At 43.6% G+C, this 15,459-nt stretch overlaps 1 protein-coding gene across 1 annotated transcript in view; it reads right to left on the bottom strand.

Moving 5' to 3' along the window:
• The window catches only part of LHFPL6 (LHFPL tetraspan subfamily member 6), a 143,771-nt gene that overhangs the window by 51,510 nt on the left and 76,802 nt on the right, over positions 1-15,459 (bottom strand). The window lies entirely within an intron of this gene.

The following is a 15,459-nucleotide window of genomic DNA, read 5'->3' as shown; positions in this document are numbered from 1 at the left end:
AATATTTTGGTTGAAACGCTGCTTAATCCAAGTCTAGCCATAACTTTAACCATTCATAAAGATTTGTAAAAGGGCAAAGTACGCTATCTGTCATTATACTGAATTAGGACATTTTACGTCCCTTCTGTTCAGTGCTTGATTCTCTTAGCTGTGTTGTCAGGATTAAGCAAAACAGCACAGACAGCAGCATTTTATAATATCCTTGACACGGCTGCTACCACCTCTAGTTATTATTGGAAAGCTATTTGTCTGAAGCTACAATCTGTTTAGCAAATGACAAAAACACAAAGTTGGGAGAGAGGAGAGCAAGATGGAATTTTCAACAAAGAGCGTGAATTGTGGTTATGGGGTGCAACTTGCATTTTCAGAATTTGAAGTATTCTGTGGGATTAAATGTGGGCACGGGTCCACAAGACTGTATCCAGTTTTAGGGTGCTTTGTATCAGAGCAAAAATTGCCAACAGCCACATGACATAAAGTACTGAACAGGTAAAAACTCACTACAATTATTCAAATTTGATAAAAATTTTGAAAGCATTACTTTTTCCTTGATAACTTTTTTTCAAAGGACCCAAAACACTTTAACTTCAGGCTGGACCACATGTCATCCGTCACCCAACAGCCAGCACAAAACTCAATGTGCAGCTTGGCAAATTCAATAGGCGTATGACCATGGCTTAGTGCCTGTCCTGGATCCCTCTGGTACAGCCAGGTGATTTTGCAGTGCAAAGATCCAGAATTAATGAATGCGGAATGACGACCTGATTTCTGTCCTGATAACTAATTGGTGACGAGCAGAGCTCTTCCCCCAGAGCGCACCCGGAAACGCACACTGCAGCAGGCATCACTAATGAAATGAGGGGGGCTTAGCACGCTTCAGCTGAGTCTATCCCTGGCATTAAGCGCTCAGCCTCTGAAATTCAGCCTTCTCTAAGAAGATCTCCACCAGTGGTGAGGCAACATAATCACTGGTTACTTTTGAAATTATTGACCATGGGTTATGCCCTCTGGATTTTAGAAATAAACAACTGTGACTATGATATGTGGTGAGCTTCCTTCACCAAAACCATGAAGATTAAACCAGCATGCCTCAGAAACTCAGCAATTCACCCTCGAGTTATTTGATGGGTAGACTGTATTGTTGTGACTACAGCATGGCGTCAAGTCACATCCACCCAACTCCAGCAGCTACTAATACTTGGAGTAGCAGAGAAGGGACTACAGAGGTGGGGCGAGACTTTCCCCAGACTGGAGGAAAGCCGTGAGGATGACATCCCAACCCCCTGACATTCACAACTCTGCATGAACTGCTGCAGGGATTTCAGGCAACATTGCTGCCCCAAGGAGAGACCCAGGGAGCTGCCACCACCCACCTGTAAACTCACAGCCCGTCCCGATGGGTGCAGCCACTCAGCAGCTCTGGGGCTGAGCTACGCTCCTCCTTCCCCGCTGGAAACGTGGGGTTGTGCTCCAGACCTTCCTTGGGGCTGAACTCAGCCTCCTGTGGCAAGGCAGCAGGGAGAAGGAGGTCAGTCCCACAGACTGTGAAGCTCAAAAGTCATCAGGCAGACGCATTATGGAAACAATTAGAGTTTCCTTTCTCTGGGGAACAAGGCTCTCAAATATTGTATTACCTTTCTTCTAGCAAACCCCATGGTATTTATTTTCTGTTGCACAGTGTATACATTATCTGCATGAATCATTAGTGCTAAACAGCGTTACAAAATGAGAAAGCAGATGATAGCGTTGTTTAACAGCATTAAGCTATAAAATGAAGGCTGCTTGTCAAGTGAATAAAACACCAGAGTTGATACTGAAACAGTTCAGTAATGAAAATACAGAGAGAAATAAATATTGTGTAATCCCCTATATTATTTCTAGCAGGGTTATGTCATAATTGGACCCTGCATCTAAAATGAAAACAGCATTGGCTTGGGAAAAAAAAAATCAGATAAAGGCAAAAATATGTTTCATTTTTTTTAGTATTCATCAATGAAACAAAAATCACAAACAGATTCATTTCTGTGTCAGCACTTTGAATAACAGCAAAGGCCATGAAAAGCTCATTTTTGGCACATTTGCACCAGGGCAGTGCCGATAGCCCATCAGTTCATGCATCCACCCAGGGCACCTCAGCAGCAGATTTTGTTCCCTCCTGGCCTCCCCTGCCTCATGTCAGGGTCATCCCAGCCAAGTCCCAGGGCTTGGACTTGCCCTCCTTTGCATGGAAGAAATAACCATTCAGTGAGACAAAGAGTGAAAGAGCCTGTAGTCTGTTTGGGAAGAGGAACTCCTATTTTTCCATCCTAGTGTAAAAACTATTTAAGTACTTTATACTTAATAAAATAGCTTCCACAAGTAGGACCGAAACCAGCCCCCTGGAGAGCAATTTAGCCAGGGCAGCACCTGGCTCCAGCTCTCAAGTCCTTTCAGAGACCTCCTGCTCCTCACCATCCCCCTTGGTGACCCTCGTCCTGAAAACATCTTCAGCAATTTCAGGGCAAGCTCCCAAATACTTTCAGGATGACTAAAAGCCATGCTTTTCAACACAGCAACTACTCGACAAAGGGGAAAGTGTAGGAGGAATGCTGCTCGGTGCAGAGGCTTGCACGAACCGGAGTGAGTGCTTTATGAGCCTGGTTTTGTTGTCATCTGGTTCACTGGCTGCCGGGGTTTCATTAATCAACAGAAAACATCATCCTTGGCTAATTTGGAAAAGTCAATCTGTTATGAGCTTTCACTTGCTAGAAATGATCCTGGATGAAGAGATCAGAGTGGATAGACTGAGTTTTAAAAATAAGCTTTCAGCAGTAACCTGCATTGCCAGGTGTCAGACAGCAGAGGAGTCCCCTGCTAATGCATTTTACAAGTAAATCCTCTCCTCTCCCCACACTGCCCTCACTGTAATATCTATCTATATCATTATTATTGTTTTCCTGACAATTCCTCTAGCTATCCAAAAAGAGCATTTAAATGCCCTGCTGTTCCTCTGAGAGTTTGTCCTTTGAAGTACATTAAATCTTACTCAGCTATGTATACCTCAGAGAAAATAAACTGCTATGCCATGATTAATCATCTCGGCTCCAGATAAACTTGGGAGGTGGAGATGCACTGAGAATGACTGAAGACGTTGAAGGCTATTAGAGCAAATTGAAAAAGAAAGAGAAAAATGAAAGCCTTTGTGCACTAACTAGAAGGGGGGCGGGGGGGGGGGGAACAACCAAAAACCAGGATTAAGAAAAAAACAGAACTACAACCCAAACAGAACCTCTTCCTACTACTTGCAAAATGATGTCGCTGAACATCCTACTGCTCTTGGAGGGAGGGTGGAAATGAAAACACATGACAATGATTAGTCACATGGAGGAAGACACTTGGATACTACAGTGATGCATACTGTGTTGGGAAGGGAAGGGAAGATGGTCTGTAAGGGAAAGCAGAGCTTCTATGTAAAAAAGGAAAGGAGAAAACGATATGATAAAATTCTGGTACTTAAAATGAAGAGGGAATAAGAGCTATAAAGATTAGATTCCTCTCCTTTTAAAAAAAGATCTTGCTTTAATTGTGCCTGGATTTTAAATATCCTGGGTCCAAGCCACTATCATCCTAATTGACTCTGAAATTGCATTTTCCAAGTAAAAACCACTGTTGTAACAGCTGCTTCTGGAAAATTTATGTGCCTGGAATGGCATATACCTGCTATGCAGTTCCAGTGGCAGCTATCTAGCAGGAAAGCCATTGTGGAGTGAGACCAGATGGTAAGACAGAAATAGGAAGTTTCTGCAGGTTTTTTTTAAATAGAGAACAACTGGGGGAAAAGCAGAGAAAGCTAGGAAAAGGCAAAGTGCAGAGGAAAAAAAGAAAAGAAAATGAGAGCAAAGTCTGGTGGAGAATGAAAGGGTATGCAACTTGAAATCAAGGTAAGATAACCGCTCCTGATCTGCACACAATTAAAACATTCCCTACAGATAACATGGACATCAAAGGCATACTCTGCTTTTTGCAGTTTACATGTGTTTGTTAGCACAGGTTTCTTCATTCAATGACTTTTCCTCAGCTTGATTCTTCAGATGACATCCTATGGCTTTAGTACCAGATATCCGAAATGAGATATCACTAAATCCTGCTTTCTACTTGTAAGGTTGCTCTCACCCTGCTTTCCTTGTTAGGCAGTTTTCACACACAAGTTTCACTCCCACAAAGGGTGCTGCTACCAAATGATTTAAAGAGTTTCCTATACAACCAAGGCCTGAACATACTATCTCACATACACTAGCGGTGCTACAGTGTTGCCCCAGAAAGAGATGGCAGTCCATGTCAGACCAAAAAGCCAAGAAGGAGTGCAAAAGTCAAATTACAAACCTCTTCTGGGGTGCCACGACCTTGTCTTCTTAAATCTTGTTGGTTTACCTCCTCTTTAGGGAGAGACCGCCACCACCTCTTGTCTTTATAGTTACTTTTTAAACGGTGTCCAGCGGCCCCGAGGAATCCCAACTCCAACCAAAACCACACTGCCACTGCTCCCAGCGCGGATCGCAGCAGCGAGGATCACTGTCGGCCACTGACTGCACGGTGTCTGGCACAGCACCAGCACCAGCGCCATTTGTCTTGTTTTGTTAACTTCACAAAGGGCCTGGGTGCCTCTCGGCCGCAGGGTCACATCAGAAAATAAGATCAAATTAAAAAGCTCAGGGCTGGTACCAAAGTGATATTCAAACTATTCTGAATACCTGCAATCAGCTTAAATATTATAAAACAGCAAGCTACATCCTAATCTCCATCCCCTCTCCCACTTCATTTATTTTACATTAAGCAATAAATTCCTTAAGTTACTACTGAGATCCTTTCTCTGAGCACCATAACTAATTAATCCCTCTGCAAATGGATAGTGCTGTTCCAGAGGAACTGCAAATACGGTGCTTGTCAGTTCATTTGATAGTGCTTGATACATGTGGCAAAGCCTCAACTTCGTGATCAAAGTTGCATCGACACGTATCCAAATGAAAGCCCTCTTAGAGCTACAGGGGAAATATGTCCAAGGCTGTAAGCAAGCATACAAAAATTACTCTGATTTTATTGATTCTCTGAGCTGGCACTCAGTCCCACATCTTTCACAGATACGCTGCCATTGCATATTACTAAGGTGCCTGTTCTTTGGTTTCACCTTCCCCTCAACGACAGCCTTCTTGGCAGTGAACAGAGGATGTAAAACATGAATCCTATCACACAGTGAACGCACATCAGGAAAAAGGCATTGTCCCCACCAGCCATCATGTTACAACTTTCAAGAAGTCCCAGGAACAACAGCATTTTGAGGCCAAGAATTGCTAAATGATTAAAACTCAACCAGATGCACTGTGCAGCAGTAGCAGCCTCTGTGGAAAATTCACAAAGGTTATCCTTTGAAAATGCTAATCAAAAGAAAAATGATTCGCTTTGGTACCAGCCACTCTTTAAAATAACAAAGAGTGTGCTCATTTGGATTGCAAGACTATTTGTGTTAAGGCAGGAAGAACATCGGTTTAGCATAATGATGAGGTCATGTTGTCAGAAGCCAGCCCAGGCGAACCCATCCCCAGAGGCCACCAGTTTAAAGCAACAGAACACCGTACTGGACTGCAGGGATTATTTTTTACTCTGCAAACAGCACACTTCACTCTGCATTAGTGAAAACTAAGGTACAGAGCACTTTTTCAGAATTCAGCGGCACGTGGGCTTTGGCATTGCAGAGTCCATATCCTTTTCTAAAGCCCAATGAATAATAGGTATTGTTAAGCATAACAAGAAGTACATGTATACTGTTACAACCAGATGTGTTTGGCTTTGAGATCCAGGATTCCAGCTGAGAATACATCCCAAAACAGAGAAGACATTATCTTTGTTTTCTAGTAGTTCACCAAGAAATTCCCAACCTTCTCCATGCTTGTCATTCTTAAAGCTCCTACCAATGACTGGAAGAGAAATAAAACCCTACTCGCAGATCAGAGCTTGACCAATATTTGGAAATTATTTTTAATACAGAGCTGCCATAGAGAGTATGGGTTGGTAATTCCTTAGGTTGTGCCTACACAGGCATGAGACAGCCAAAGCCTTACTTCACTGATTGTCCAAGGAGGCAAAGCAGGTTTACGTGCAAAACTATTAAAATATGTTACTGTATGAAGAAGTATTGCTGGGAGAGTGCAGTCCTCATAAATACATCTCTGCAGAGGTGAAGCAGTGTCAACACAAGCCCAGAGAGGTTGTGGGATCTCCATTCTTGGAGGTATTCAAAACTCACCCAGACATAGCCTGAACAACTTGCTGGATCTGCTTTGAGCAGGGGCTTGGACTAGAGACCTCCAGAGGTCCCTTCCCATCCACGTGAACCTGTGACTCCATTAAGTCAGCTTGGAGCACAGGCAGAACTGGCTGCAAGCACCTGTACTTGCGCAGATACATCTGTTCCAGAAAAGAAATAGAGAAGAAGGTGCCATTTCAAACAGGAAAACACTCACCACTTAACCTTTCTGATTCCTCTCGAGCAAGATAATATAGCTGCACTTTGCAACTCAGGGAACTGAGTCGCAGAGGGCTGGACTAATGTACCCAAACCCACACAGTAAATCAATGGACAGTCCCGGGTCTCGGGGCATTTCAGTCAGTGACCTTGCCCTTAATCCTTTATTCCATGCTATTTCTCAGAAGAATCAGGGATTATCAGAATATGCCAGTTAAACAGAAAACGGTTCATATTTTGACCTCGTTCAAAAGAGTTCTTTGAAGTGATTAATTTGTTTGTGCATTGTAATTTCATTTACACACAGTTCAAAGGTGGAGCATTCGCCTTTTTTATGCAAGCAATTACAGCCTGTGCTTTTTTCCAATTAAGTGACCCCCGGTCTTCTTCTAAGGGGTTGTAAACCAGAATTAAGATGATTCTAGGGGAAAAAAAATCTATAATACTAATTCATGCTAGTTGGCCCTAGATGAGGTACAGAATTCAGAGGATGAAGTGAATTCCTTTATCAAAGGGTCTTATTCAACTGAGGTGTGGGAATACCCTCCTGTGATAAAAGCACATATTAGTCAAGAAATAGCTTTCAAGGATGGCTGCTGCCAACCAGCATAAATCAAGGACTGCAATTGATTAACTAATTTAAACACTAAAGACAGCTTTGGTTGCTATGGCAATAAAAGAAAGGTCGAAACCCTGATGACCTTAGAGGCTCATGATCCTCTGGAGATTTCAGAAACTAAAGTCTGGAAATATATTAAAAGATATAATGCTAGCCAGATTGCCTTGTAATGGCTTGGCTGTTTTGTCAGCTGGAAGACAGACTTTGCAGCACGTTTCGCACTAGTCTCCAGTGTGCAGCTAGCTCTGACTATCTGATATCTTTTCAGCATCAAAAATCAGCTGGGACATCTGAGAGCCTCAAACATTTCCTTTGAGCTCCACTGTCGGCCTGTTACTCTGAAATATCAGTTCCTTTTCTCATCGAGCACTTTATTAGCAAGTTCTTATCACTAAGTTAGCTTCCTGGGTAGCTGCTCCTATATTCATTGTACTTTTCATTCTACGTACTCCTTAGAGGTTTGATTCAGAGCCTTTTGATGCATAAAAAGCCACTTTAGAAAGTGGTAGAAAAGCAGCACCTGAACGTCCCAGGAGAAACCAACAGAGCCCACGGATCTCAGTGGAGCCTCGCCGACTTGCACCACCTGAGGATGCGGCCTGTGATACTTATGAAATACCTGGCCAAATGTTACACCTGACTGCTGTTTGATCTCGACTGTCTTCAGCAGAACATCAGTAGGATTCTCCTGCTTTACCCACCCGACCCCGAGAGCAGCAGGGAACTTAGAAACTCTGCCTGTATCAGGTCCAAATTCAGCTGTCACATTTTATTAACAGGCATCTGTGAGAGGCAAGCAAAAATAAGAAGACTGTGTGACCACAACAGCCTGATTGTGTAAAGCATTTGCCAAAAATGCCTCGAATTTCAGTAATTACATAGGCCAGCCTATTAGCCTTTTTTGGGAAACACGTTCTTCATTTCGAGACATACAAAATAGTCATACTTCTTGTGTTTGAATACAAACACTGATTTCTTTTGTCAACATGGTAGGCAGTTTTTCTGAGTACAGGGCTACTTCTACGCAGGAGGGCTTCCCTGTTTCAAAATAAATGCTGTTTCCAAGCAAAAAGCCTCAGAACATCAAGATTATCTGTTATTCCCCATTGCATTCATAAAGACTCAGATTACATTCCAGTCTTACTTTCTAGAAAATATCTAAGCATGCTTTCCTCAGTTTTTAATTAAGATGTTTATCTATAATTGGCATTACATTAGTATTGTATTTTATGTTAACCAGGGCAGCATCCATGTTTGTTCTGCCTAAAACCACAGCCACCAAAATTACCTGCAAACTGGCAAAACCCCTGAAATAAATGCATTCTTGAGCACTTAATTTGGCTTTAGATTAGTCATTTGGACTTATTTGTCTGTTTACCGATTTTAAAATGTTTTAAAAGCTGATCAATAAATTGGAGGCGCATGCTTCTTATCCCCACCAGGGGATTTTACAGACTTCATGAAGAACACGGAAAAAGTCATTTTTGCCTGGGCATCACAGAGGAAAGGAGGATGACAAGGAATCAATCAGTTCATTGGCTTAAGGAAGGTGATAAAATGCACGGATTGGGGACAACGCTTGAAGTTTTGTGTTACAATGATACTTTAGACAGTGCCTGATTCATCTTCAGCACGGCAGGTATAGGGCACCAGAGAGCATCAGTTCAGCTACAGTGATTCCTTACTTTGCAGAAGGGAAAGCATCCAGTTGGCTGGCTTTACTTTTGCTAACAAGAACACACTCTGTGTCAGCTCCATAGGACATCAGGCTCATTTAAATATTAAATATTTTAATTGCCACATATCTTTATCCTCTCTTTTTTCTGCCCTGTGCCCATGAAAGCTTTTGTGACAGCTGCATGCTGTTTATTTATGTGAGAGCAGATTATGGCCCACTTGGGAATGTCAGTCTTGATGCGCAGAGCTCCCTCTGCATTGCTCTAGCAAGAGCAGAGGGACTCATCCTTCCACTATAAAACTGGAGGATGCTGGACAGGGTTTCACCAGTAAACTTCATAGGTATCAGTGTATCTACGACCTTCAACCTTACTGTACAGTACTGATACGTTATAAACCTCCACCTCCATCCACAGGAGAGTTGCTGTCACCCAGATATCCACCTCTTTTCCCTCTTGCAGAAGAGGGTTTCTGAAGAGGAACGGTAGACACTGCCCTGGTCCACCTCTGCATGGCACATCCGCCCAAACTCAGTCTCACTTCACTGCCAAGCTGTGGTGATAACCAGGCTTTTCAGTAGGAAAGCTAAAATTCTCACAAGGAGAAGTGCCAAATGGGAAAGTCTCGGGGAGCTGGGTCCCTGAATTCCCCATCCTCTTCCAAGTTCCCAGCCCCGGTTCCTGCTCCCTATAACACTTCTCAATCCCCAGCTAAAAAAAAAAAATAAAATAACCTGTGGGTCTTTTTTACATTTCTAAATCTTGGCTTTTTTTCCTCATCAATAGGAAGATGGAGTAGAGACAGGGGAATCGGCTTCAGGGGGAGGGAACCACCGCCGTCCCTGTGTGAGTGCCATCCCACGTGCCTCCCCAACTGCCCCACAGTGCCTGCCCCATGTAGGGCTGTTCAAATGGCTTCAGCCCTTCTAGCTGAAGCCTTCCTTGGGCTGCAGTGCCAGGATGTGGTGCAGTGTATCATCCTCATGAGTGACTGTATCCACAACAGGAGGGATATAGTGATAGAAAACGTATACAAGCCAGCAGCGAACTGTGTCTCCTTAGCATTCCCTCTCCCCTGCTTTTCCCAATCCATACTATTTCCTCCTCTTGCCTTTGCTCTTCTCCCCTACCAGCAGCAGGTCATGTCCCAGCCACCACGCACTGCCATATCGTCACAAAATAATGCGTCTGGGTTTCCCCCTCCCCTCTTCCCACCTCCCCGTCCACGTGGCGCTTGCCCAAGGTTTATGATGGAGGAATGTTAATAGAAAAACTCAACTGAACCAGGCAGACATTTAGTAGATATTCCCCTCTGTGCTGCTGGCAGGGCTGAACGTGGAGCCATCGGAGCGTGGGCTGTCGATCGGGGCTCATCGATCGCTGGGCAGCCTACACGCGGCATGTTTTATCTTCTTGCCCAGGCACACCAGCATGGCGGGAAGCAATCGCTGCCACCCGGCCGCTGCTCACAGGTGCTGTATGTGCACCCCAGGACTTTTCTACAAGCTCCCTATTGTGCACTCTGCATCCTGTGGCTGTGAAAGTGCTATAACAAGTTTAAACAACAAGGTTTTACAAAGTAAAACTTGAGCTTGTGTACTTTTTTGTAGCCTTAGTGATTTTCTTCAGTCTTAAAATACATTTGGTCACTATAACTGTTATCCTGCAGATCACTGAGTTTCATAAAGAGCCTCTGGTTGTCATTTAATTGATTTTACTTAAATTCAGATTCCAGAGGCCTTCCTTCAGCAAAAGTTTGGACCCAGTTCACCAAGTGCGTCACCTGAGGGCTGAATGCCACCTGCAAACCCAGCTGGCCCAGCACCTCTTCTGTGGTGACCTCAGTGAGGATAGGCATTCAAAGCCACGGCACCTGGGCAGGTGCTTAAAGAAATGGGGAAGAAAGTCCAGCTCACATCTCATGCATCTTTCTCTGACTCGTCCTTATGAAGCCAGGGTGGGTTGAGAGCCATCTCACTGTCACCTTACCCCTCTCCTAAGCTTGGGCCAAACAAGATGCTTTCCACAGGGCCCAAGAGGAAATGCTAGGGAACAACTGGGAGCCACTTCTTATGGTGAACTGGGAGATGAGGAAAATGTTACGACAGGGGAGGATGAGGGCAGGTCATATCTTTGGCCTGGGCTCCAACTTTAAGGGGCAACTGATTTTTTTCTAAACATTTTATTTTTTGCAGTTTTCTTCCCCTCTGGTTCTTTTGTATCCTATATGGAAAAGTTAAAAATCCTATTTATTACCAAGGATCACCTGATCATTTTTATTTGGCAACCATTGCCTTCTCAAGAAGTCAGTCCCAGGAGGGAGTAATACCCAGTTATTCCCAAGTGTTTAAAAGAGCCTCAGGTTTGATGAAGGAAATACCAGTGCCACAAGCCTGCTTTTGTCTAATGCGTTGCCTCAATCCCACTAGCAAAACTGTCTCATGCATATTACCCTTCACTCCATAATCCCCTGACATGATTCAGTAACCCTAAGCAAGGGCAACATATTATATTCCATTACTGGCCCTTTTCCTGTCAATGCCAAATTGTTATAATTTATCACTCACCCCAGGCAGTTCAAGTTTATTCCATTTGATATGCAGACTGACATTCACAGTCCTGGAATATTTGATGGTTTTTGCCTGAGTTTCCCATTTTCAGAATATGTTTGGGCTATACATTCAGCTGACAAATACAGTAATAACATTAAGACAAAAGTCATCTTACGCAGTTTGGGCACAGGCCAGTTTATACAATAGAATCTGATGTGCCTAAGCCTTGATTGATGCTCACCACATAAATTCCCCTAGTAATTAACCTGGAGTAATAACTCCCAGCCATGCTTAGGAGACCACCCTCCTGCCCTCCCCAGCTACAGACTCATCATTTAAAGTCAAATGCCTTAGTGGCTGTTCCTGGCAGGCTGGGGAGGAATGAAAGCATAAACACGTCTGAGAGTGAGAGGGAAGGTGGGGAGGAGGGAAATCACACAGCAGTGGGTTTCCAGTTGATATTTTTTATCTTTGGAAGGATGCATTGTCTTGTTCATTTTGCTGATGTGAATTAGGGAAGTGGATGCGGGATGCAGAGGGTGAGCTAATGAGGAGGAGGATGGAGGAATTCCAAGCGACAGAGACAAAGGAGCTCTGGAAATCTTTGGACTGATGTCCAATTTGCCTGCAGCAGTCTAGCAGGCTTGATTCTCCATTATGCTAGGAATTTCATCCTATTCTGACAAACGTAAGTGAGCTTAGCTCACCAGCAAAAGGCTGCATTTTCATAAATAGGAAAACCCAAGAAGAAAGAAAAATCCCAAAGGTATTTAAAACCAGGAGAAATGACCCTCCTGCTGCCTACACAGGACTCCCCTCCCTTCCTCTCTCTCTCCCTTTTGCTGTGCCTCCTCAAGGAGCAGACAGAATAAAGGCTGTCACGCTTATGGTCCTCAGGATAAGGAGTGTATCAAGGGCATAACTGGAGTGTGCTGCTCTCCTGTTACTTGTTTCCCAAAGCCTGTAGAAAGATAAGCATAAATTAGAGCTGCTCTGAAGTAGCTATCTTCGTATCAGGAGCTGGCAGGCCTTGCAATACACCCTGGAAAACACGGGACCCAAGAATTCCCCACAGTAGCTTATGCTATCTTTACCTTTCCATGTCTTTCCCTAGCACAGAAACAGACAATTAAGCCCAGTGCACTTAGCCCATCAGTGTACGGCTGTGTTTTTATGATTGGGAAAAAAAAGAGAATAAAGAAAAAACATGCTTTATAAAAGCACTCCAAACACTTTAAAAGAATGAACACAGGATTTTGTGTCTTTCTGCCTGTCAGTCTCCCAGGCCGTAGCAACAGTAGCGTGTACCCATATGGTTAAACCAGCAAGCAGCAATGTGCACGTGGAAGAACAAGAACATCTTTAAAAATGTTTGTTTCAAGCTGACCCTCCTACAGACGGGTCTTTGGAACAGATGCAGAGGGACAAAAACTCTTCCTGAACTGTAAGACCACAATTACGGATTTACTGGGCCAGATCAAAGATCCTTCTAGTTCCCTATCTGGCCATCTGAAGAAGAACAGAACAAGCATGTACAGACACTTCTCCAGATCGTTCCTCCAGGCTTGCAGACTTTGCAGCTCAAGGACCTTCCCAGCCAGAGGCAATGTCCTTATACTCAACAGCCCTTGGGGAATTTTTCTGCTATGAATTACTCTTATAAAAGAGACTGTTCAGCAGTTTCAGCAATTGCTATGGCCGTTGCTCACTACCTGTGTAAAGAAACACCTCCTTTTGTTTGTTTTGAACTCACTGTCTGCTAATATTCTTTGATGCCCTTTAGTTTTTATAATGAATAGGAGAGTCTTCTATTCACTTTTCCTTATAACTCACTATTTTATAAGTCTTTCAGATAACCTTTTCAGTAGCCTCTTTTCCAGGCTGAATAGCCTTACCCACTTAGCCCTGATGAAGAAGCTATTCTGTAACTTTTAGCAAATGTCACCATTTTTATTAAACTCTACTTTTTCCTCCTTCTATTACATCTTTTTTAGGGAAGGGAGGGAAAGAGAACCAGTATTAAACACAATATCCACAACCTGTGGAAACCACAGTGTAAGTGAGGGTCTGGTACACCCTGGAGTCTTGCTCCTAGACAAAATCTGGACAGGGCCACCCCAGCCCCTTCATTGTAACTATGCTCCCAGGACCTCAACAGTCAATGGTTCTTAATGAAAAAGAATATACCCAGCTCTTGCAGAGGTTTAATCCATCTCCCTCTTGGCTGCAGACAACTTTCTGGTACCCCTTCCCCACCGGCCTTTGGTTTTTCCACTGGTTGTGGTCTCCCCAGCAAAGCTCTGAATGGACCCCCAGAAAGCCTTAATAATACTTCTCCAGGCTCCATGTCACAGTTCAGCACCTGCTGGGTTACCTCTGTGGTGCAGTAGATCTGTCTCTCCTCCAGACACCAACCACCCAGCCCATGTCCCCTCCATATGTGTCTACCATCCAGGCACATTTGCAGTGCTCAAGGGGTGAGCAGCATGAAACAGAAAGAAGGACCCACGTCTTTTGACTTCCAGGTCAATTTATCAGTGAGCATGAAAAGGAAGCCAGAGTTCCTGATAAACACAGAATTAAAAGTAAAAAAAGGAAGATCACCCCCAAAGAGTATTTCCTGTCTTTCTGCACCAGAACGTAACACCAGAGCTGTCACGAGCACACCACTTCTCATAAACGTCACCCAGGGAAGCTGCTGGAGCATGCCCAGCGCAGAAGCAGCCCAGACCCTCTGAGCACAGGCAAACACACCTGGCACTGCAGAATGTCTATGAGCTGATCCACAGGACCTGTGTCCCCTTGTTTTGCAAACACTTAACAAATAATTATTATGTATTATGTAATTTATATTATATTATATTATACCAATATTACATTTCAGGATGTTTCACAACCAAGCAACAACATGATAGCTTCCATGAAGTCTTTCCTCTCTCTGCCCAAAAAATCTACTCAGCTGTAAAGAGATTCCCATTGCTGCCCACACGTTGTCCTTCTCTTGCCTTCAATCTATTTATGTGGAATCGCTGAGACAATACGCCTTATGAATGTGTGAATGTCTACTGAAGCTGTTCCACAGCATTATGGAGAATCGGGGATTAATAAAAACAGAAAGTGCAATAAAACAGTATAGACAGCATATGAAAAGGGAATATTGATTATGCAGCTGAGGTTAAAATATTTTAAAACTATGTTCTTTCTATGCTTGGAATTGCCCATCACCTAATTTTGAACAAAGCTTTTGTTGAATATATTAGTTCAACTTTCTTTTTGCTGTTTATGATCAGCTATTTATGATTATGTTTGCCTTAGTGCTGGCTTTCAACAACAGGGATAAAAGCCAGTCAGAGCATTAAGTATTATTAGTTATCGCTGTGGCTATATAAAGAGATTTGGGGGCCCTGGGTTTGTTAGGGCTTTTACATTTAATTGTGTTCAACTTGAAAAGGAGACTTACACAATCACTCCACGTCCATGCAGTTGGGATTTCTTACTTGTGAGCAGGAACTAGCGCTTTTGAGGACTGCATTTACATCAAGGCTAATGAAAGCAAAATAATTTGATCAGAAAACTGACTTTCTAATGAAAGCAAATTCGGGTGTTGTAAGCGATGTGGATTCCACCTTGATAAATCACCCACCTCCTTTCTCGTTGATTTAGCACTGTAATAAAAGACAATGGGCTGCTTTTTTTTTTTCCTCCCACTGGGTTGTAATGATTTACAACTGCTTTTTTATTTCCTTTCACACAGTGCCCTGGAGCTGCCTCCAACCTTTTCCCCATAAGCACTAAGAATTCGGATCCTTTGTTCCAGGGGAATAAATGTATTATTCATCGTCCGGTGGCATGCTAACTGGTGTGAGGCCGCCTGAACGCAAGGCAGCCGCTGCCTTCCCTCCTCACTTTGAAGATGGGTTTCCTCACCTGTGTCACCGGCCGTTTGCGCTGTGGGAATAAAATCGTCCCTGCCTCAAAGAGACTGCTCTCTCCTCTTTCACAGAGAAACCAGGAGGTGCTGGGAAGTGCCCTGGGAGCAATAATAAGTTGCTGTCCTGTTATTAATTCATTTGCAGGAGCAGGGAACCATAGTGGATGGGCACAGGCATCTAG

The sequence above is a fragment of the Aptenodytes patagonicus genome, chromosome 1, assembly GCF_965638725.1.
Source record: "Aptenodytes patagonicus chromosome 1, bAptPat1.pri.cur, whole genome shotgun sequence".
Taxonomy (NCBI): Eukaryota; Metazoa; Chordata; class Aves; order Sphenisciformes; family Spheniscidae; genus Aptenodytes; species Aptenodytes patagonicus.
The sequence above is the reverse complement of the archived record's forward strand: the minus strand, read 5'-3'. Positions and strand labels throughout refer to the sequence as shown.